Source organism: Salmo trutta, chromosome 30 (genome assembly GCF_901001165.1).
Source record: "Salmo trutta chromosome 30, fSalTru1.1, whole genome shotgun sequence".
Lineage (NCBI taxonomy): Eukaryota > Metazoa > Chordata > Actinopteri > Salmoniformes > Salmonidae > Salmo > Salmo trutta.
This window is the reverse complement of record NC_042986.1, coordinates 23,163,245-23,187,104: the sequence shown is the minus strand read 5'-3', so window position 1 is coordinate 23,187,104 and position 23,860 is coordinate 23,163,245. Positions and strand designations below refer to the sequence as shown.

Genomic DNA, 23,860 nt, shown 5'->3' with positions numbered 1-23,860 from the left:
TGTGTTTTGTTACACAAAAATTAAAGAGGAAGGAGAAAAGGAAAAAATGGTACCACCAGCTAACCCTCCACCCCATCCCACTACTTTGACCCTAACTAACCCTCCATCTATATACCACCCATCCCACTACTTTGACCCTAACTAACCCTCCATCTATATACCACCCATCCCACTACTTTGACCCTAACTAACCCTCCATCTATATACCACCCCATCGCACTACTTTGACCCTAACTAACCCTCCATCTATATACCACCCCATCCCACTACTTTGACCCTAACTAACCCTCCATCTATATACCACCCATCCCACTACTTTGACCCTAACTAACCCTCCATCTATATACCACCCCATCCCACTACTTTGACCCTAACTAACCCTCCATCTATATACCACCCATCCCACTACTTTGACCCTAACTAACCCTCCATCTATATACCACCCCATCCCACTACTTTGACCCTAACTAACCCTCCATCTATATACCACCCCATCCCACTACTTTGACCCTAACTAACCCTCCATCTATATACCACCCATCCCACTACTTTGACCCTAACTAACCCTCCATCTATATACCACCCCATCCCACTACTTTGACCCTAACTAACCCTCCATCTATATACCACCCCATCCCACTACTTTGACCCTAACTAACCCTCCATCTATATACCACCCCATCCCACTACTTTGACCCTAACTAACCCTCCATCTATATACCACCCATCCCACTACTTTGACCCTAACTAACCCTCCATCTATATACCACCCATCCCACTACTTTGACCCTAACTAACCCTCCATCTATATACCACCCCATCCCACTACTTGACCCTAACTAACCCTCCATCTATATACCACCCATCCCACTACTTTGACCCTAACTAACCCTCCATCTATATACCACCCCATCCCACTACTTTGACCCTAACTAACCCTCCATCTATATACCACCCATCCCACTACTTTGACCCTAACTAACCCTCCATCTATATACCACCCATCCCACTACTTTGACCCTAACTAACCCTCCATCTATATACCACCCCATCCCACTACGTTGACCCTAACTAACCCTCCATCTATATACCACCCCATCCCACTACTTTGACCCTAACTAACCCCTCCATCTATATACCACCCATCCCACTACTTTGACCCTAACTAACCCTCCATCTATATACCACCCATCCCACTACTTTGACCCTAACTAACCCTCCATCTATATACCACCCATCCCACTACTTTGACCCTAACTAACCCTCCATCTATATACCACCCCATCCCACTACTTTGACCCTAACTAACCCTCCATCTATATACAACCCATCCCACTACTTTGACCCTAACTAACCCTCCATCTATATACCACCCATCCCACTACTTTGACCCTAACTAACCCTCCATCTATATACCACCCCATCCCACTACTTTGACCCTAACTAACCCTCCATCTATATACCACCCATCCCACTACTTTGACCCTAACTAACCCTCCATCTATATACCACCCCATCCCACTACTTTGACCCTAACTAACCCTCCATCTATATACCACCCATCCCACTACTTTGACCCTAACTAACCCTCCATCTATATACCACCCATCCCACTACTTTGACCCTAACTAACCCTCCATCTATATACCACCCCATCCCACTACTTTGACCCTAACTAACCCTCCATCTATATGCCACCCCATCCCACTACTTTGACCCTAACTAACCCTCCATCTATATACCACCCATCCCACTACTTTGACCCTAACTAACCCTCCATCTATATACCACCCCATCCCACTACTTTGACCCTAACTAACCCTCCATCTATATACCACCCATCCCACTACTTTGACCCTAACTAACCCTCCATCTATATACCACCCCATCCCACTACTTTGACCCTAACTAACCCTCCATCTATATACAACCCATCCCACTACTTTGACCCTAACTAACCCTCCATCTATATCCCACCCATCCCACTACTTTGACCCTAACTAACCCTCCATCTATATACCACCCCATCCCACTACTTTGACCCTAACTAACCCTCCATCTATATACCACCCATCCCACTACTTTGACCCTAACTAACCCTCCATCTATATACCACCCATCCCACTACTTTGACCCTAACTAACCCTCCATCTATATACCACCCCATCCCACTACTTTGACCCTAACTAACCCTCCATCTATATACCACCCATCCCACTACTTTGACCCTAACTAACCCTCCATCTATATACCACCCATCCCACTACTTTGACCCTAACTAACCCTCCATCTATATACAACCCATCCCACTACTTTGACCCTAACTAACCCTCCATCTATATACCACCCATCCCACTACTTTGACCCTAACTAACCCTCCATCTATATACCACCCATCCCACTACTTTGACCCTAACTAACCCTCCATCTATATACCACCCCATCCCACTACTTTGACCCTAACTAACCCTCCATCTATATACAACCCATCCCACTACTTTGACCCTAACTAACCCTCCATCTATATACCACCCCATCCCACTACTTTGACCCTAACTAACCCTCCATCTATATACCACCCATCCCACTACTTTGACCCTAACTAACCCTCCATCTATATACCACCCATCCCACTACTTTGACCCTAACTAACCCTCCATCTATATACCACCCATCCCACTACTTTGACCCTAACTAACCCTCCATCTATATACCACCCATCCCACTACTTTGACCCTAACTAACCCTCCATCTATATACCACCCATCCCACTACTTTGACCCTAACTAACCCTCCATCTATATACCACCCATCCCACTACTTTGACCCTAACTAACCCTCCATCTATATACCACCCCATCCCACTACTTTGACCCTAACTAACCCTCCATCTATATACCACCCCATCCCACTACTTTGACCCTAACTAAACCCTCCATCTATATACCACCCATCCCACTACTTTGACCCTAACTAACCCTCCATCTATATACCACCCATCCCACTACTTTGACCCTAACTAACCCTCCATCTATATACCACCCATCCCACTACTTTGACCCTAACTAACCCTCCATCTATATACCACCCATCCCACTACTTTGACCCTAACTAACCCTCCATCTATATACCACCCCATCCCACTACTTTGACCCTAACTAACCCTCCATCTATATACCACCCATCCCACTACTTTGACCCCTAACTAACCCCCCATCTATATACAACCATCCCAACTACTTTGACCCTAACTAACCCTCCATCTATATACAACCCCATCCCACTACTTGACCCTAACTAACCCTCCATCTATATACAACCCATCCCACTACTTTGACCCTAACTAACCCTCCATCTATATACCACCCCATCCCACTACTTTGACCCTAACTAACCCTCCATCTATATACCACCCCTCCCCACTACTTTGACCCTAACTAACCCTCCATCTATATACCACCCCATCCCACTACTTGACCCCTAACTAACCCCCCATATATACCCCCCCATCCCACTACTTTGACCCTAACTAACCCTCCATCTATATACCACCCATCCCACTACTTTGACCCTAACTAACCCTCCATCTATATACCACCCCATCCCACTACTTTGACCCTAACTAACCCTCCATCTATATACTACCCCATCCCACTACCTTTGACCCCTAACTAACCCTCCATCTATATACCACCCCATCCCACTACTTTGACCCTAACTAACCCTCCATCTATATACCCACCCCATCCCACTACTTTGACCCTAACTAACCCTCCATCTATATACCACCCATCCCACTACTTTGACCCTAACTAACCCTCCATCTATATACCACCCCATCCCACTACTTTGACCCTAACTAACCCTCCATCTATATACCACCCATCCCACTACTTTGACCCTAACTAACCCTCCATCTATATACCACCCCATCCCACTACTTTAACCCTAACTAACCCTCCATCTATATACAACCCATCCCACTACTTTGACCCTAACTAACCCTCCATCTATATACCACCCCATCCCACTACTTTGACCCTAACTAACCCCTCCATCTATATACCACCCCATCCACTACTTTGACCCTAACTAACCCTCCATCTATATACCACCCTATTCCACTACTTTGAACCTAACTGATCCTACACCAGGCTGACGGCATGGGAGGACGGGACTCTTTCTCTGAACACACCTCGTAACTCTTCTGCAGTAAAACCTAGAACACCCAAGTACTTCTCTGCAGATGCCACCACAACATATATTTTCTATAAATGACGTTCTATTTCTGCGGTACAGTTGATAACCATGGAAATAAATGCTAAGAAGCCAACCTTACTGAAGCACAAATGCATATCACTCTGTATTGGCCTAGCTCTACTGCTCACCCTTGACCCATAATCCTCTACTCTCTTTACTGCCTTAGCATACTGCACCTTCTGTTCGACACTGACCCTGGCAACCTCAACCTGTCTCTCTCGCACCGGTAACTTCTGATGCCCAGCAACATGGGCACCCCCACAATTGACACACACAGTTTCTTCCACCAATAGTACACATTCCTTTGTCCCATGCCCTCCTGATCACTTCTCACGTCTCTGAAGCTCCCTCCTACAGACCGCTGCAACATGACCAGAAGCTTGGCATCTAAGAAGAGTGCTCCCGAGTGGCGCAGCAGTCTAAGGCACTGCATCTCAGTGCAAGAGGCGTCACTACAGTCTGGTTCGTATCCAGGCTGCATCACATCTGGCTGTGATTGGGAGTCCCATAGGGCGGCGCACAGTTGTCCGGGTTTGGCTGGGGTAGACAATCATTGTAATAAGAAAAGTGTTCTTAACTGATTTGCCTAGTTAAATTAAAGCACCTTAGTGGGTTTGGCACAAAAGCTTTCACAGGATAACTGACATATCCTAACTTGAGTTTATCAGGTAAAAACTCAAAAGGACAGACAGTGTCTTCTCAGTTTCGCCACCGGGTCTGCTTCGCACTAAATAGCGGGCGTCACAGACACAGGGAATCTTCAATTTCAGTTGCTCCACCTCAACACTTGAGGCAAAGCGCCTGCTTCCTCTGGACAAAATAAACACAGAAAATACAAAGGCTACTTCACCGATTTAACAGTCCTCAACTTCTTTTCTACTCAGCCTGAGACTACATATGGATCAGCCAAAAGGCAGGGATCCACTTTCTCCAAAAATTTCACTCCCACTAGGCCGAAATTATCCTTTACATGACCATCGGAGCGAGGCATTTGTCAGCCCGGTCTCCTCCTTGTGATCTATCGTCGCCATCTCAATCCAATTGCATTAAGGGATAGGAATGGGTGTTTGGCTAAGAGCAGCCCGTAGAGAATGATAGAGGCCTTTAGCGACCAATAGGCCGTATTAGCATGGGCAGCGCCATTGAGGGCATCCACTATTTTAATGTAGTCAACTGGGTGGGACTTCCAACTTCATTGGCTGATCCCTCCTGGTGACCCTGTTAGAGTCATGTCCATCCCTGGTCATCAGGAGGGATCAGCCAATCATGAAGAAGAAAATGTACTACTTCAAAATGGAGACTGCCTTAATGGCGCTGCCCGTGCTGTCATAGGCACTATAATGGCACAGATACAAAGATGAGTACACTATCTATTTCTATGGAGCAGCCCCATCTGATCATGCCATATTAACTGTATGGCATGCAAGTAATAATATAAAGGTCTGTTATTCATGCTATTGGACAGGTGCTCCTCCACACCACACACAATGGGTCGACCAAAGTTAAGAGAACTGTAGCCTGTTGTGGTCTGATCAAACTCTCTTAATGCACAAATCATAAATGACCAATGGTACAACAACTAGGCTACCTGTTCATGCACTGTGTGACCTTAAATTGTGACTGAACCAAAAAAGCTCAATTTAGGAAAAGGCCTATGTAGCATTGATATGCGTCAGAAACATTTATTCTAGGGACAAAATTGACTACAAAGTGTAAATAAGATTATTTTCGGTATTTTCGTCCAATACGTATTTTTATGAGATTATTATGAGAGAAAACAATATTAATGGAACGAAGGGCACCGTAACATTCTTCCTAAGGCTCTGTTTATTTCAACCCTGCCCACAGTTGGCAGCCCTCAAGTAATCATTCATTCGGAGCACAATGCTGATCGTGATGCCCATGGTCAATTTAGTTTGACATTTCATATCCGTATGTGGCTAGTTAAGGACCATCAGTAAATTACACAATAGGACAATATTTTAAAACGTCAATAGCTCCAAATTTCAATTACTTCAAAACCAACTATAAATTGTATAAATTCATATACAAATATTGAAGCATTTAATGAGACAACTAAAAAAATATTGTACCAATTACATTGTGATATTTATTGAACATCCCTAATTAGCCCCCCAGATATCCAAAGTCAAACCAACTTTGCCACAATAGCAAACCAGCCGGCTGAAGCTAATTGGCAAAATAAGTTGGCTTGCTTGCAAGCTAGTCTAGGCTAATTGCAGAAACAAGACCTGGTTTGACTGTTTCAAGTTATCTAGAAGGGTGAGTGACTGTAAATGTGCACTGTTTTGTCAGTGAAAGTATAAACGCTTCCCACGTTCAAACACACACACAAGAGACATCCACATCAAAGCACGCCTCCAAAACCCAAATCATCTTGTTCTCAGTCACATTTCATATTGAGGAGAATTAAAACCGAGGCTAAATCAGGAAGTTCAGTCCACCTTTTAAAGAGGCTCACTGTAAGCCCATACATGGCTGCCATTTTAGTATAGCCCCGCTGAACCTCGATAAAAGTGTCCAAGATTGAGAAAGCGCTTTTGTGAAAAGTGAAATTTTGCTGAAATGAGAAGCTCTGAGGTAAATCTATTTATATCTCCTGCCCCATTTAGTTCCATTCTCAGCCTGAGCATATCAAATTAATCCCTTTATTACACATAGCATGAAATAGCCTGCTTGCTGAAGCAAAGGGATGGGGAAATATTTAAATATGAGGAGCGAGGGGCAGATTTGTTTCACCATGATTTTTCATATAAAAGTATGTTGTTTGTTTAGTGTGTGTTGTAGAAGCACTGCTGGGTCCAAGGGAGAAGGTGACAGGTTTAGGAACAGAGGATAATGGTTTGTGTGTAATGTGTGTGTGTATTGGGGATTATGTGGATGGATTTGGAGGTTGGTAAAACATCAGACAGCAGAAAAGGACTGGAAAAGATGCCACATTATGTTGTCATTTTTCTGCAGCGAAGGAAGGACGTATAGTATGACATTTTCCATTTGCCAGCTCCCAGCATGCAAGACACGCACACACATTCGCACACACACATGGACGCACATGCATGGACGCATACATACACATACACACACACACACACACACACACACACACACACACACACACACACACACACACACACACACACACACACACACACACACACACACACACACACACACACACACACACACACACACATTATGCACTGATAGCCTGAGGGTTACAGTGTTCCTTTTCCTCCAGAAACACACACAGGTCTAATGAAGGAATAAACTCAAGCTACACACTAATGGCTACTGAAGGGCCGTGGAGATGGGAGAGAAGGACGAGGTCAAGTTCAGAGGTAAATGTGTGTGTGTGTGTGTGTGTGTGTGTGTGTGTGTGTGTGTGTGTGTGTGTGTGTGTGTGTGTGTGTGTGTGTGTATAAAATGGGGTGCATGGGGGATTTGGGTTGAAATTGGAAAGATGAAAGAAGGTTCCAGGAACCACTATTCAACCCCCTCCCTCCCTCCCTCCCTCGTTTATTTACTTTAATTTGTCTTTCCATGGAGGTCACTACAAATTGAGATGGTACCTTAATGAACGCCCCGACTTCGCTTGACAGCGATTGCCCGACACTCCGATTGCTGCAATGACTTACACCGTCATGGCAACTCGGACACTCAATAGTTTGAAGCACCAGGGTTGTAGGTTTGAGTCCTGCATGGGCCTTACCTGCCATACCGAATATACAGTGGGATGGCTACCAGGCCCATCATATTCCCTCTTAAGTCAAGAATACAACAACAATACATTTGACTAAACATTGACATGTGTAATCTAACTAGTCTTAGGGAACAGCATTCATAGATACTGTATGTTCCATTCATGGGTACATTCCATTACCTTTTCATTTTGTTGTCTCAGTCTGTCCTGATGCCTTTACCAGACAAGTATTTACTCTCAAGCTGTTGAAAATAAAATCAGCACTGAATATTTTATATTAAACAGATGACGTTGTTCTCAAGGGGAACTACAGGCTACGATACAAAGCGCTTTATGTTGGAGCGCATCAAAGTAGAAGACTAGAGTAGTGGTGGGCTAGTGAGTAGCTAAAAGACATGTACAGCACATTCATTATAGCTCAGCATGGGGGCGGATGAAACGGAAAACATATAAGAGATCAGCAAATAAAGATGGATTTACATTATTTATATGTTAATTTGTTTCCTTTCATCGCAAAACGCCTTATAGCTATAGTTCACTGTATAGTGCAATTAAGGTACAGCTACGTCTGCATTTTACCTCATGTAAGTAGGCTTAGATCCAGTACAACTATTTGTACCTATAAATCTTTTTGTAAAAATCCTTAAATTGGCAATTTGGTTTGACAGTGGTTTGTCAGACCATGAGACATCCCGAAAATCGGTCTTGGAAAACGTTGGTAGCATCCAAACGGAAAGAGGAGACTGTAACTAACATGGTGGTGTTCTCCGTTTTGCAAGTGTTACGGGACTCATCTGAAGGTAACCCATACAAACGAATGAAGTTTTGTTCCGACAAATATAAGAGGCTAAATATGTGTTTATTAAATATCATAGATATAGGACAGACACTTCAAAACCCTATTCTTTATGATTTATTTTTTTGCCATTTATGAATGTGTTATTTAACGCCTTTCTGTGGGCTAGAGTAGTGAAGACCAAATTCTATATATTATTTTTAAAATATATATATTTTTGGGGATACCTAAAGGGGTCCTAAAATTCCAACTCAAATAGCTAAATTATCCATGGTATGACTATCTTAAAACAATTCCATATGTTAGCTTAGTCCCCCCCACGTGGCTAGCACAAGACTCCAGCATTGTTCAGCAAGGGCAGAGAGACCCAGCACAGAATGTTAAGTGAATCTGAACGCTGAGATTCATTGAAAAAAAACCTTGAGAGAAAAAATTATTACCTACATGTGTATACCCATTTCTTCATCTCTCAAGCGTATTTGAACTGATAAGAATTGCAATTAAAAAGGACAGAGGAATTGGAGGGGAAGTTTCAGCCTTTCAGATTCAGTTGTAATTGTTTGGCAGATGAGACCGTGCACAGCTACTCTCAGTGAGAGCATGGCTAGCTCCACAAAAATGGTATTTAGGAAACTATAGCAACTGCAGCCAACTCCACATGTATGCCACACATAGGGAGTATCTATAGGGACTATAACAGAATAGATTGGCCTAATAGCCAGGACATTTAGTGGATCCACAGTGGCCTATATTACTGTAATGTGTGCAATACTTATCATGCCAAAAAGTACATCGGCCTACTTGATTAGGTTAGTGTCATACTGTATACAGTACATAGTGATATACCTACTAATATACACAACCAAAATTATGTGGACACCTGCTCATCGAACATCTCATTCCAAAGTCATGAGCATTAATATGGAGTTGGTCCCCCCCTTTGCTGCTATAATAGCCTCCACTCTTCTGGGAAGGCTTTCCGCTAGATGTTGGAACATTGCTGCGGGGACTTGCTTCCATTCAGCTGCAAGAGCATTTGTGAGGTCGGCACTGATGTTGGGCGATTAAGCCTGGGTCGCAGTCAGCATTCCAATTGATCCCAAAGGTGTTCAATGGGGTTGAGGTCAGGGCTCTGTGCAGACCAGTCAAGTTCTTCCACACCGATCTTGACAAAACATTTCTGTATGGACCTCGCTTTGTGCACAGGGGCATTATCATGCTGAAACAGGAAAGGGCCTTCCCCAAACTGTTGCTACAAAGTTGGAAGTACAGAATCGTCTAGAATGCCATTGTATGCTGTAGCGTTAATATTTTCATTCACTGGAACTAAGGGGCCTAGCCCAAACCATGAAAACAGCCCCAGACCATTATTCCTCCTCCACCAAACTTTACAGTTGGCACTATGAATTCGGGCAGGTAGCGTTCTCCTGGCATCTGCCAAACCCAGATTTGTCAGTCGGACTGCCAGATGGTGAAGCGTGATTCATCACTCAAGAGAACGTGTGTGTGTGTGTGTGTGTGTGTGTGTGTGTGTGTGTGTGTGTGTGTGTGTGTGTGTGTGTGTGTGTGTGTGTGTGTGTGTGTGTGTGTGTGTGTGTGTGTGTGTGTGTGTGTGTGTGTGAGTGAATACGTGCATGCATGTGTGTGCCTGTCTCCCCGACTGGAAGCCATGTTCTCTTGATACTGTGGTGAGGAAGATGCCATTGAAAAGGATCGCTTCCCAGCTCTCTGCGGTGTGGAGCGGAATTGCTCAATTGAAGGATTCTTCATGGAGAGCACCTTCTCCTTTAGTGCCTCTGAGCTCTTCCCTTGATACCTTTCACACAAGCATCCATTTATCAGAGCTGGGTGCTTTCACCACCGCGCACGGATTGGAACCACCGCACAGCATATGCTGCAGAAATAAAATTGCATTTTCGAAATTCTAAATGAGGCGCTCTACCCTTCAATCAGCTGTGTGTGAGAGGGTTTATGTGTAAGTCTGAGATTGTGTGTTAGTGATGCACATGTCAGCTGTTTATTCACTGCACCAGCTCGCAATTGGTAATAACCCATCCGCAACCGCCAATCTATATGTGATATAGTAAAAATCTGAGGCCAGCACCCGAACCAAACCAGCAAATAAAGAAAATACATTGTACAGTCAGAGATGCCATTTTTTTTGTTGCCTTTTTAGATAGGTCTGTCTTTCTGCTAATCATTTTCAATATTTTGGTATATTATATATTATATATATATGGTTTGTTAGTCAACTTGTCTATAATAAGATGCTTGCAGCTTCTCTTCTGTCATTATATGTTGCCCTAGAAGACTACATAAACCCTTGCTCACCAGAATCATTTAAAACATCGATAGAATGAATGCTTCAATGTTCACTGAACAAAAATATAAATGCAACATGCAAGATTTTACTGAGTTACAGTTCATATAAGGAAATCAGTCAATTAAAATAAATTCATTAGGCCCTAATCTATGGATTTCACATGACTGGGAATACAGATATGCATCTGTTGGTCACAGATACCTTTTTTAAAAAGTAGGTGTGTGGATCAGAAAACCAGTGAGTATGCCGGCCATGGAAGAACTTGGACATTTTCAGCTTCCAGGAATTGTGTATAGATCCTTGTGACATTGGGCTATGAATTATCATGCTGAAACATGAGGTGATGGCTGCGGATTAATGGCACGACATTAATGGGCCTCACGGTCTCGTCACAGTATCTCTGTGTATTCAAATTGCCATTGATAAAATACAATTGTGTTCATTGTCCGTAGCATATGCCTGCCCATACCATAACCCCAACACCACCATGGGGCACTCTGTTCATTACGTTGACATCAACAAATCACTAACCTATACGCCGTGATCTGCCCAGTACAGTTAAAACCAGGATTAACCCGTGAAGAGCATACTTCCCCAGCTTGCCAGTGGCCATCAAAGGTGAGCATTTACAGTCAGGTCAAGACCCTGGTGAGTATGACGAGCATGCAGATGAGCTTCCCTGAGATGGTTTATGACAGTTTGTGCAGAAATTCTTTGGTTGTGCAAACTCAAAGTTTCATCAGCTGTCCAGGTGGCTGCTCTCAGACCATCCCACAGGTGAATTACCCAGATGTGGAGGTCCTGGACTGGCGTGGTTACATGTGGTCTGCTGTTGTGAGACCAGTTGGACTTACTGCCAAATTCTCTAAAACAACGTTGGAGGTGGCTTATGGTAGAGAAATTAACATTAAATGATCTGGCAACTACTCTGGTGGACATTCCTGCAGTCAGCATGTCAATTGCATGCTCCCTCATAACTTGAGACATCTGTGGCATTGTGTTGTGTGACAGAACTGCACATTTTAGAGTAGACTTGTATTGTCCCCAGCACAAGGTGCACCTGTGTAATGATCATGCTGTTTAATTAGCTTCTTGATATCTAACAGGTGTAGCATGAATGGATTATCTTGGCAAAAATGCTCACTAAAAGGGATGTAAACAAATTTGTGCACATCATTTGAGAGAAATAAGCTTTTTGTGTGCATCGAACATTTCTAGGATCTTTTGTTTGTTTTCCCTTTCCTCCTTTATCTCTGTTTCTCTTTCTCAGCAAAGATGTTTCGGGACCGGGAATAACATGCAATTACTCAAATAAAAACAGGACCATTTCCAAATGCCATCAGTTTGACTGGTTTTAAGGAAATTAAAAGCTGTTAAAATGACCCAACATATTTTGATAAGATTTCAGTTCAGCTTGGATGCATATTTTATGTGGTTGAAATACTATCAGCTTTTATGATGCTGATAAAGATAGCACCTTTACAGACGGTCCCTAACTGTGCATTCATTTTTTCAAGATGCTGAGTCAAAATGTATATTTGGTGTAAAATTTTACTGCAAGAAATGCTTAATGCTGCAGGAGGTAATATTATATTTGGCTATGTGAGAGGTTATAGACCTACAGTCAGTGTCCAGATTTCAGTTAGGCTACTATTCCATTTAACCCATCTGAACAGTACAGTTCCCTTGATGCCATTTTGAAGACCCTGTCTTGTGACTGTCGAATTTGTTTGGCGCCACAATCAGCACAGATTACATTATAGACCTACAGTCCTGAACTTTTTCTCCTCCCAAAAGTTTCCAAAAGAATTTGGCAATTGGCATGTATTCAGCACTACAGTTAGGTCCTAAGGCATAGGCTACACACTAACGAGAGATACAAATAATGAAAGAAAAACCTCAATGTGGCCTATAGATAAGAATGATACATATATGGATTTTTAATACATTGTTTTCTATTTATTCAACCTGCCAGCCACCCACTCGCCCTTCATCCACACAATATTTCATGACCCTAAACCCACCTGTGTATATAACCGCAGGGACCTGCACATCACACGTGTGAAGACCCACCTCAAGCGTGTGCAAGCATGCGAGTGCAGCCTATGTGCTGAGTGTGTGTGTGTGTGTGTGTGTGTGTGTGTGCGTGCGCGTGTGTGTGTGTGTGTGTGTGTGTGTGTGTGTGTGTGTGTGTGTGTGTGTGTGTGTGTGTGTGTGTGTGTGTGTGTGTGTGTGTGTGTGTGTGTGTGTGTGTGTGTGTGTGTGTGTGTTGTTGGGATTCATAGTGCATGGTCTTTTTCACACAGAAGTACTGATGGTGTATGTAACTGCAGGAAGCAGAGAGCCTGTTCTCCCCCAGAAATGTGTGCAGGTAGCAGCCGCAGGGAAATCAATGTGTGTGTGTATGTGTAAGCAAGCGTGTGTATTTATACATGTGTCAGTGTGAACTGTACTATGTGGCTACATGCATGTAGGTGCTAAATCTGGCTGGGCCAGATGCGTCCACCCACGTGGGAGTGATGTAAAATGACAAGGCCATGAATCTGGTTAGGTTCCAGAAAATGTATGAGACCTGTTTGTTAAAGGATGCTAGGAGGTAGAGGGAATGAAAGGATAAGGTGGAGCATCTGTTGCAGCATCTTGTAGAACTGCTGGAATACAGGCTTCCTGCAACTTGATTCATCATCATTTTTAATATGGTGCTCTGGCTTGGCTCCTATAAATTAAAGGAATGTTATGCAGTGGTTTAAAAGTACTCCTTAAGTCTTTTTTGGGGTATCTCTACTTTACTATTTATATTTTTTTACAACTTTTACTTCACTGCATTCCTAAAGAAAATAATGTACTTTTTACTCCATACATTTTCCCTGACACCCAAAAGTACTCGTTACATTTTGAACCCTTAGCAGGACAGGAAAATGGTCCAATTCATGCACTTATCAAGAGAACATACCTGGTCTTCCTACTGCCTCTGATCTGACGGCCTCACTAAACACAAACGCTTCATTTGTAAATTATGTCTGAGTGTTGGAGTGTGCCCCTGGCTATCTGTAAAAAAAAATTACAAGAAAATCGCAGCATCTGATTTATCTTTATATAAGCAATTTGAAATGATTTATACTTTTACTTTTGATACTTATATTTAAAACCAAATACTTTTAGACTTTTACTCAAGTAGTATTTTACTGGGTGACGTTCACTTTTACTTGAGTAATTTTTTATTAAGGTATCTTTACTTTTACTCAAGTATGACAATTGGGTACTTTTTCCATCACTGATGTTATGATGAAACCATTGCGTCTGGGTAGATCTGTCCTCACGATCTATCCACATCAAGGCCAGTGTGTTAGCGTCTTGTGTGTGTGTGTGTAAACACTGCCTTGTGTACAGTATCTTTCTGTCACATCTGCTCCTGCCACGTCCTGTAGTGCTCATCCGGTGTCTCCTTGACCTGCCGCCACTCCCCCAGTGCTCTCTCCCTCTCCCTCTCCCTCTCTCTCTGTGTGTTATTGTGTGGGTGGAGACAGGTGTGCTGGAGTCAGAGCAGATCCCCACCAGCTGCAACCTGTTCCATAATCAAGACCTCTACAAATACTCAGTCCTGCTACTTCCACACTGCCATATTGTAATCTCTGCTCAGTCAGTTCATGTTTCTAGCCGTTTGTTCGTGCTGTGCCTGTTTTCCCTTGCCTGATGCTGTTTTCCTCTCCGCTACAGTTCTGACCGCTCTGACTCTGGTCCCTGTCTCCAGTCCGACTTCTCATCAGTCCTGCTACTCTGTTCTGGATTCCCCACTCTACGCTCCCTTGGATTCCCCCCCGGACCTGCTTACCCTGTCCCCACACCTCTTGCTCCAGCCTCCAAACCTGGTTTCCAGCAACCCGCCCGAGCTTCCCCTGGCCTGCATTCTGCATCTTCCCCCCGTGTTTCAATAAATACCTTGGTTACCTCATCCCAGTCTCCTCGTCTGAGTCTGCTCTTGGGTTCACCTGTTCCGCTCCGCGTGACACTTTCTCTGTGTGTATGCGTCTTGTACAGTGCATGTACTATGTCTGCTAGAACTATGACTGTGAATGTCAGTGGTGTAGATTTGGCCCTGAGGGGCCACTGTAGCTGTGCTGAGACCAGAGTTATAAGGTTGCTGTTTGTCCCTGTCTGCCTGCATACCATGGGACGCCTGCCTGATCGAGTGACGCCTTAATGCAAGGTCGCCGTCGACGTGCCCAGCTCTGCCGGTATCAGTGTCAGGATGCGTCTCAAATGGCACCCTAATAGGGAATAGGGTGCCATTTGAGATGCAGTCACAATGATTTTACTGAGCAGACTACACCATCTCGCTACGCCCTGTCTGACCTCTCAATGGATTAAACAACCCCACTACACAGCAACACTCAACGGGCATGCTTTGAATGGGTAATATTGTACAACGGAGCTTGAAGATGCTGAACTGTAAGGATAAGTTAGAGTTAAAGTTAGGGGTCGCAAACCCCTAGTTTTCCCCTTTTTTATACTGTTGTCTACTGTAGTTTATGAAAATAGGTGTCAAGACAACCTGAATTTGTTTAATATCCTACAGTGGATATTCAGGGCTACAGACTGAGGAAAATATAGTACTTAGTCCTAGTCATGACAGTGAAGACCCAGCTATACAGTGAAGACCCAGCTCCACAGTGAAGACCCAGCTCCACAGTGAAGACCCAGCTCCACAGTGAAGACCCAGCTCCACAGTGAAGACCCAGCTATACAGTATGACAGCATAATGCACAACTAGCTACAACTAGTGTTTCCTTTCACACATCGGCTTTAATTGGTGAACCCTGAATCTAACCTCCTGTATTAGCCAGCTGAAGTGAGAAGGAGGCTAGCAAGGTCGGACTCATTTACTTCTTGTGCAACACTGATAAATGACCCCTGGGAAATGAACGCCGGAGCAGTGTGTTTTTCAAGTCGTCTTTGCTGCTTATGAGACCTGTGCGTTATTGTAGCAAGGTGCGGCATTAGCGTCCGTCGGGATGTCTACGAGTCTATATGGTCGTATTCTGCTCCTCGACAGTTTCACAAAGAGCTGCTCTGCCCACGCTCAGACCCACCCGGGTAATGGGTGAAGCATAACAGGCTCACAGGGCTGACGCACCCTAAGCCTCTCTCTGCTTCTCTGGTTCTCCTGCTGCCGCAGATAAGAGAGAGAGCTCAGAAATGGCTGTGAGTCTTTCTGACAGCCCTGGCTCTCTTTTCATGCTCTTTTCTTCAAGCAGTTTGGCTGAATCAGTGAAAAGGCATTAAAGTTGAGTCACCATCCTCCCCCTCCCACTCTCCCCCTTTCCACACCCCCTTACCTGAGCGGGCATAACCACTTGGCAGCAGTTTGGGCGGCAGTCTCCTTTGTGAGCTGCTTTAACTTGATGTGCTCCTCTGCATGTGTAATAACACGCCCACTCCTGGTAATAAGCTGAATAAACCCAGGTGTTCTTTCGATGAGATCCCATGTGTACCACATTAGTGTCCTACTTCTTCTACAGCATCTGGAGAGAGAGAGAGAGAGAGGGCCAGACAATCCCTATAGGGGAGCCTATCCCTGAAGAAAAATGTATTTGTAACAAAAAACAAAACCGTTCAAAACAGCTAGGGCTTGTGTGTGTTTGTGTGTGTGTGTGTTTGCATGTGTACTGTGTGCGTACATCATTTTGTTGTGAGTTTTTCTGTGTTCAATACTGTCAGGAACTGTATTTGAAACTATAACACAAAGAAAAACAAGGAAGAGAAAGGAGTCGACTGTTACAAGGTGAAAACAGTTTTAAGGCTTCTCTTATATACACTGCTACTTCTCCAATAGGTTATGTTGTAGATAGATTGTCACAGCAGTCTGAACAAATACCACCCCCTTCAGTGCCTTTCTGTAAATTCATATTTTATTTTGCTGTGAACCTTTCTATTGGAAGACATGTTTGAAGGGCCACATAACAATCAGTAGCTGGGCAAGAGTCTTTCTGCATTGGGTGAAAATAAGACACGGTTCACCATTTACATTTTTGCTCAGGGACCTGTGGGAGTGTACAACTCAGCATGCCATTGTAGATAACTGAATAAAAAATATATATATTTATTTTAACCAAAAACTACAGTAAGCACAGCTCTCCTTAATTAAAAGTGGCATTAACGTATTTACTATTTTTGAATTAATCAGAATTAGAGCCCTGCACGGGCATGAATTTTAAGCCCTACCCTACACAGTCCCGATTGTTTCTGACAAATGTAAAGCCCGGCTCTGCCTGAAACCCAGAATCAGAAATAACTCCCTCAGTTAGTAAATCCATTAGCTGCTCCTCTCTGTCTGTCACTCACTCAGTTAAGACACATGAGAGAGCAGTCAGATATGACTGTACAGTCGTGGCCAAAAAATATTAATTTTCACAAAGTCTGCTGCCTCAGTTTCTATGGCAATTTGCATATACTCCAGAATGTTATGACGAGTGATCAGATGAATTGCAATTAATTGCAAAGTCCCTCTTTGCCATGCAAATTAACTGAATCCCCCCAAAACATTTCCAAGGCATTTCAGCCCTGCCACAAAAGGACCAGCTGACATCATGTCAGTGATTCTCTCGTTAACACAGGTGTGAGTGTTGATGAGGACAAGGCTGGAGATCACTCTGTCATGCTGATTGAGTTCGAATAACAGACTGGAAGCTTCAAAAGGAGGGTGGGGCTTAGAATTATTGTTCTTCCTCTGTCAACCATGGTTACTTGCAAGGAAACACGTGCCGTCATCATAGCTTTGCACAAAAAGGGCTTCACAGGCAAGGATATTGCTGCCTGTAAGATTGCACCTAAATCAACCATTTATCGGATCATCAAGAACTTCAAGGAGAGCAGTTTAATTGTTGTGAAGAAGGCTTCAGGGCGACAAAGAAAGTCCAGCAAGCGCCAGGACCGTCTCCTAAAGTTGATTCAGCTGTGGGATCGGGGCACCACCAGTACAGAGCTTGCTCAGGAATGGCAGCAGGCAGGTGTGAGTGCATCTGCACGCACAGTGAGGCAAAGACTTTTGGAGGATGGCCTGGTGTTAACTTCTTGCATCTAGGTGTTCTGCTAGCGGAACCCGTTCTGCCAGCGGGACCCCTAGCCAACAGCCAATGGAACAGCAGGGCGCGAAATTCAAAACATCAAAAATCGAATATTGTCAATTTCTCAAACATATGACTATTTTACACCATTTAAAGATACACTTCTCCTGAATCCAACCACGTTGTCCGATTTCAAAAAGGCTTTACAGCGAAAGCAAAACATTAGATTATGTTAGGACACCACCTAAACAAGAAAAGCCACACAGCCATTTTTCTAGCAAGGAGATGTGTCACAAAAACCCAAAATCCAGCTAAAATGAAGCACTAACCTTTGACGATCTTCATCAGATGATACTCCTAGGACATCATGTTACACAATACATGTATGTTTTGTTCGATCAAGTTCATATTTATATCCAAAAACAGCATTTTACATTGGCGCGTGATGTTCAGAACATGATTTGCCTCCAAAACTTCCGGTGAATGTGCACATTCATTTACAGAAAAACTCATCATAAACGTTGACAAAATATATAACAATTATTTAAAGAATTAAAGATATACTACCTCTTAATGCAACCACTGTGTCAGATTTCACAATAACTTTACGGAGAAAGCACATTGTTCAATATTCTGAGTACAGAGCTTCGCCATCAATGCAAGCTATACAGTTAGCCGTCAAGCCATGGCATCGTCAAAACTCTAAAATACTGTTATAAATATTTTCTTACCTTTGCTGATCTTCGGCGGAATGCACTCGGAAGGACTCCCACTTCCACAAGAAATGTTCATTTGTTTGATAGTCCATAATTTATGTCCAAATACCTCCATTTTGTTGGCATGTCCAGAACACTATTCCAAAGGCACGAGACGGGGGCGCAAATCAATAGACGAAAAGCTCAAAAGTTCCATTACCGTTTGTAGAAAGATGTCAAACGCTGTTTACAATCAGAACTTAGGGTGTTTTTAACATAAACAATCGATAATATTCCAACCGGACAATAGCATATTCATTACAGAAGAAAAATAAAAAATGCTATCCATGTGTGAATGCGCATGAAGTAACTACATGACCTCAGACAGTCCACTGCTTGAACCGGCTGTTATTCGGTCAAAATTCACCATAGAAGACTCAAACAACTTTGTAAAGACTGTTGACATCTAGTGGAAGCCTTAGGAAGTGCAAGTTGACCCCACAGACACTGTAGTTTCAATAGAAAATGGTCTGAAAGACTACAAGTCTGACTTCCCACTTCCTGGTTGGATTTTTTCTCAGGTTTTTGCCTGCCATATGAGTTCTGTTATACTCACAGAGATCATTCAAACAGTTTTAGAAACTTCGGAGTGTTTTCTATCCAGACCTACTAATCATATGCAAATATTTGACTCTGGGCCCGAGTAGTAGGCCGTTTAATTTGGGTACGTTTTTCATCCGGCCGTGAAAATACTGCCCCCTATAGCGAAGAGGTTTTAAGAAGGGCAGCAAAGAAGCCACTTCTCTCCAGGAAAAACATCAGGGACAGACTGATATTCTGTAACAGGTACAGGGATTGGACTGCTGAGGACTGGGGTAAAGTCATTTTCTCTGATGAATCCCCTTTCCGATTGTTTGGGGCATCCAGAAAAAAGCTTGTCCGGAGAAGACAAGGTGAGCGCTACTATCAGTCCTGTGTCATGCCAACAGTAAATCATCCTGAGACCATTCATGTGTGGGGTTGCTTCTCAGCCAAGGGAGTGGGCTCACTCACAATTTTGCCTAAGAACACAGCCATGAAAAAAGAATGGTACCAACACATCCTCCGAGAGCAACTTCTCCCAGCCATCCAGGAACAGTTTGGTGACGAACAATTCCTTTTCCTGCATGATGGAGCACCTTGCCATAAGGCAAAAGTGATAAGTAAGTGGCTTGGGGAATAAAACATCAATATTTTGGGTCCATGGGCAGGAAACTCCCCAGACCTTAATCCCATTGAGAACTTGTGGTCAATCCTCAAGAGGCGGGTGGACAAACACAAACCCACAAATTCTGACAAACTTCAAGCATTGATTATGCAAGAATGGGCTGCCATCAGTCAGGATGTGGCCCAGAAGTTCATTGACAGCATGCCAGGGCGGATTGCAGAGGTCTTGAAAAAGAAGAGTCAGCACTGCAAATATTGACTCTTTGCATCAACTTCATGTAATTGTCAATAAAAGCCTTTGACACTTATGAAATGCTTGTAATTATACTTCAGTATTCCATAGTAACATCTGACAAAAATACCTAAAGACACTGAAGCAGCAAACTTTGTGGAAATTAATATTTGTCATTCTCAAAACTTTTGGCCACGACTGTACTGCGCAGCAGAGCACGCACAAATGGCTCATCTTCAACATTTGAATGATCAGTTTAGTGATACCCGAGCTCTGCCCATACCCTAGTTATTGATGAAAAAACAGGCCCTACCTGGCCTTAACCCAGGGATTCTCAAACGTTTTTGGCCCACAACCACATTTGACATCTGAAGATTTTGGCAACCACATCCATGTGAAAAAAATGATGTAATTAACAGCCGGTGTTTACTTTTTTATTTGGGGCTATGGCAGCCAATTTAAAAACGTTCTAACAGTATTTCTGATTGTCTTCTCAACTCACCATCACATACTTTCAATGTGGAGCAGTCAATAGCAAATGAGTCTGACATAATGTCTCTTAACTCACCACCACTAATGAGATGGGTGTGCTTGATGCATGTCGCGTCGGAGCTTCTTAACAGTCGGGGCGCTTGGTTGACAGTGCGCACCTCATCTCTGCTGTCACATCCAATCTGGATCAATACTTGGTTTTAATGCAGACGAGAGCACTGAATCCAGATATGAGCTGGCGAAGGGTAGCCTACCATGAGTTTTATGGTGCTTCAGACGACTGAGAACTCAGAAAAATAAGAGGTCAAATCATGACGTCAGTGATATTCAGGTCGCAAATTCTGAGGTCTAGAAAGAGGCCCGAGTTCCCGAGTTGGAATTCCAAGTTGGATGGCCGTTCAAATCGATTTTGCCCAGTCGGAGCTCGTTTCTTCCCGAGTTCCCAGTTGTCTTGAATGCACTGAAGTCAGAGATTTCAGAGTTCCCAGTTGTTTTGAATGAGGCATACATTTTCAGAGGGAGACGGTCACATGACAGCTCGATCAGCTGTTCGATTTCACTTACCAGCATGTCAACTGAGCCAGGATCACAGTTAAATGGATTGGGAAGTAAGTCCTTCCCAAAGTGCTCTTCCAAGCGTTGGAGGGGAGCAGTCATCCCTCGCAGTGGTGTAAAGTACTTAAGTAAAAATACTTGAAAGTCCTACTTAAGTAGTTTTTTGGGGTATCTGTACTTTACTATTTATATTTTTGCCAACTTTTACTTTTACCTCACTACATTCCTAAAGAAAATGATGTACTTTCTCAGCGTTCTGTGCTCAGTTCTTTTGTCGCCAGTTGCTCTTGGTGTATCATACAATGTGTCCATATGGCAGAGGGAGACATATTCATATCAAGAGTGCAGAGGTCTGCCCTCCGTCCCGACATAGGAAGAGCTGCATCTGTGCAAAAGCCCACCATTCGATCCCATATGGAATCTGTTTTTTGTCAAAATAGCCACGCAGCACACTGTACATCCCATATGCCGTTTCATGCTTGGGAATATTGAGACAGAACAATATGTCCTCGTAACTACCATCCCCGACAAAAGTCAATGCATAGGCATCTCGGTCCTCACAGCTAACGTACAATTGAAGAGCATAAGCTGTTTTTTTTTTGAGTCGTTCAGTCAGTTTCCTATTGATTACTAGCAATAGAATCAATTATTTGTTTAACAGTGTTATCAGACAAAGGTATTGATGTGAGTTTCTGTGCCTGTGCCTCTGCCTCCCCACACATTGTTTTCACCATATCAACTGCAGCCGGTAATATCAAAGTCTGCAATAGTGTGTGGTTTCATAGCGTAGCGAGCCAAGCCATTCACTGTGGGAATGATTCAAGTGCAACGGTCAAGTGCGGCCTTTTCCCATGATCTAGGGGCGCTCTTTTGTTTAATTTGATCGTTTAGATCTCGAGACAACTCTGATATAAAGTGTATTTTCTCAAAGTTGCTGGGATGTCACGTGTCCTACTTATATCAGTACACGCGTAACAACCTAAGTATTATGAAACTTCTGTTAGATCAAATAAACCTCACGTAGCAAATAAGCCATTCCATGTTTTGTTGACCAAATTTGACACTCATTGATTTCTAAACAAAAACTCCTTGCTTGGTGCGCGAACGAAACAGCGCCACCTGCTGGAGAAGACATATATTTGGCCTAGTTATCCCTCTCACATAGTCTCTTCCTCTCTGCTGAATTGGCTCATGGGGCTGAAATAGACAGCTCAGTGGTACTGAAATGGCTCATGTGGATGAAATGGACAGCTATGTGGTGCTGAAATGTCTCAAGCCCTGTACAAACTGCCTGACAGCCTGCAACATTTTTGTAAATAATGCACTTTAGCCTGCTTTCTATGTGTGGAACCCCTCATAGCACTTTGGTCCATCCGCCTGCTTGGTTTGAAGCTGATGTGGCCGTTAGAGTTTTTTACCTGGGTAGGGTAGACCTGGGTAGGGGAGACATTTAACATCATTAGATCAGATGAGATTGCATTAAGTGCACGCTCCTATGCACGAACATAGGCAGGCATGCAGGGAAGCAAGCAGGCATTCACCCATGCAGTCCCTCACGCACACCCATACACACTAAGGCTTCCATATGTCCTCTCTATGTAATGATCACTGGGTGAAGTCTGGCTCACAGGGCTCTAAGTAGATGTGAATTTGGAGACAGTAACTCCAGAGCAAAGGCGTGGGGGTGGATGAGAGCCATTTGGTGACATTCACATGTAGCTGAAAGCAAATGTCTCATACCGACTCGGGCTGTCGCAAAATATGCCTGTCTGTCCTTACAACAAATACTTGTGTCCAAACTCACATGACACAACTGAATCAAATGATTGGCCGGAACTACTGTGGATCTCTTTGATCCATTCCACATTTACGCTGTTCCCAGATCAGATCTGTTTTTCAGTGTCTTGTTTCAGTCTTAGCTGGAAGTGGAGGAAATGTGTTGATGTAGTTCTGTGATTCCTTTCCTGCTTACTTTTTGTAGCCTCTTGTTGATGCCTTTGTGTGTCCTATGGTTATGTCATATCCTTTGGCAATTCATTGTGAATTTAAAATGATGACTGTTTTTGACTCTCTCTTCTAGCAGTTTTTAGGTGGTAGAGTAAAATGCAAAGATTTAGTGATACTGACCAAACCCACAAATGAATAGATAATACACGGCTACATAAAAACTCCCTCATAGGGACTAGCTGCCTGATAAAGTTACCTGTCTTGTTCACTGTCTGTATCAGAGCTGTTAAGCTGGTATGTGAGGCTCCATGCTTTGCCCCAAGTCTCTCTGCCAAATGTTCCCTGCTAATGTCAACTTGTTTAATGTCCCATGTTTTCTCTACACAGCCATAAGGATGGTTGTAGGAATCCTGCCGAACGGGAACACTTTCAGAGGCTATGTAAGGCTTCTGTAGATTTAGGTATATACACTATAGATATAGACTAGATATAGACTAAACTATGTCTCCTGAATAGATAAAACTTCATAGTCATACTACCGTATAGATCTAGTACAGTTACCCATAACA

At 43.4% G+C, this 23,860-nt stretch overlaps 1 protein-coding gene across 1 annotated transcript in view; it reads left to right on the top strand.

The window, feature by feature from the left end:
- The window catches only part of LOC115168882 (protein bassoon), a 170,208-nt gene that overhangs the window by 16,065 nt on the left and 130,283 nt on the right, over positions 1-23,860 (top strand). The window lies entirely within an intron of this gene.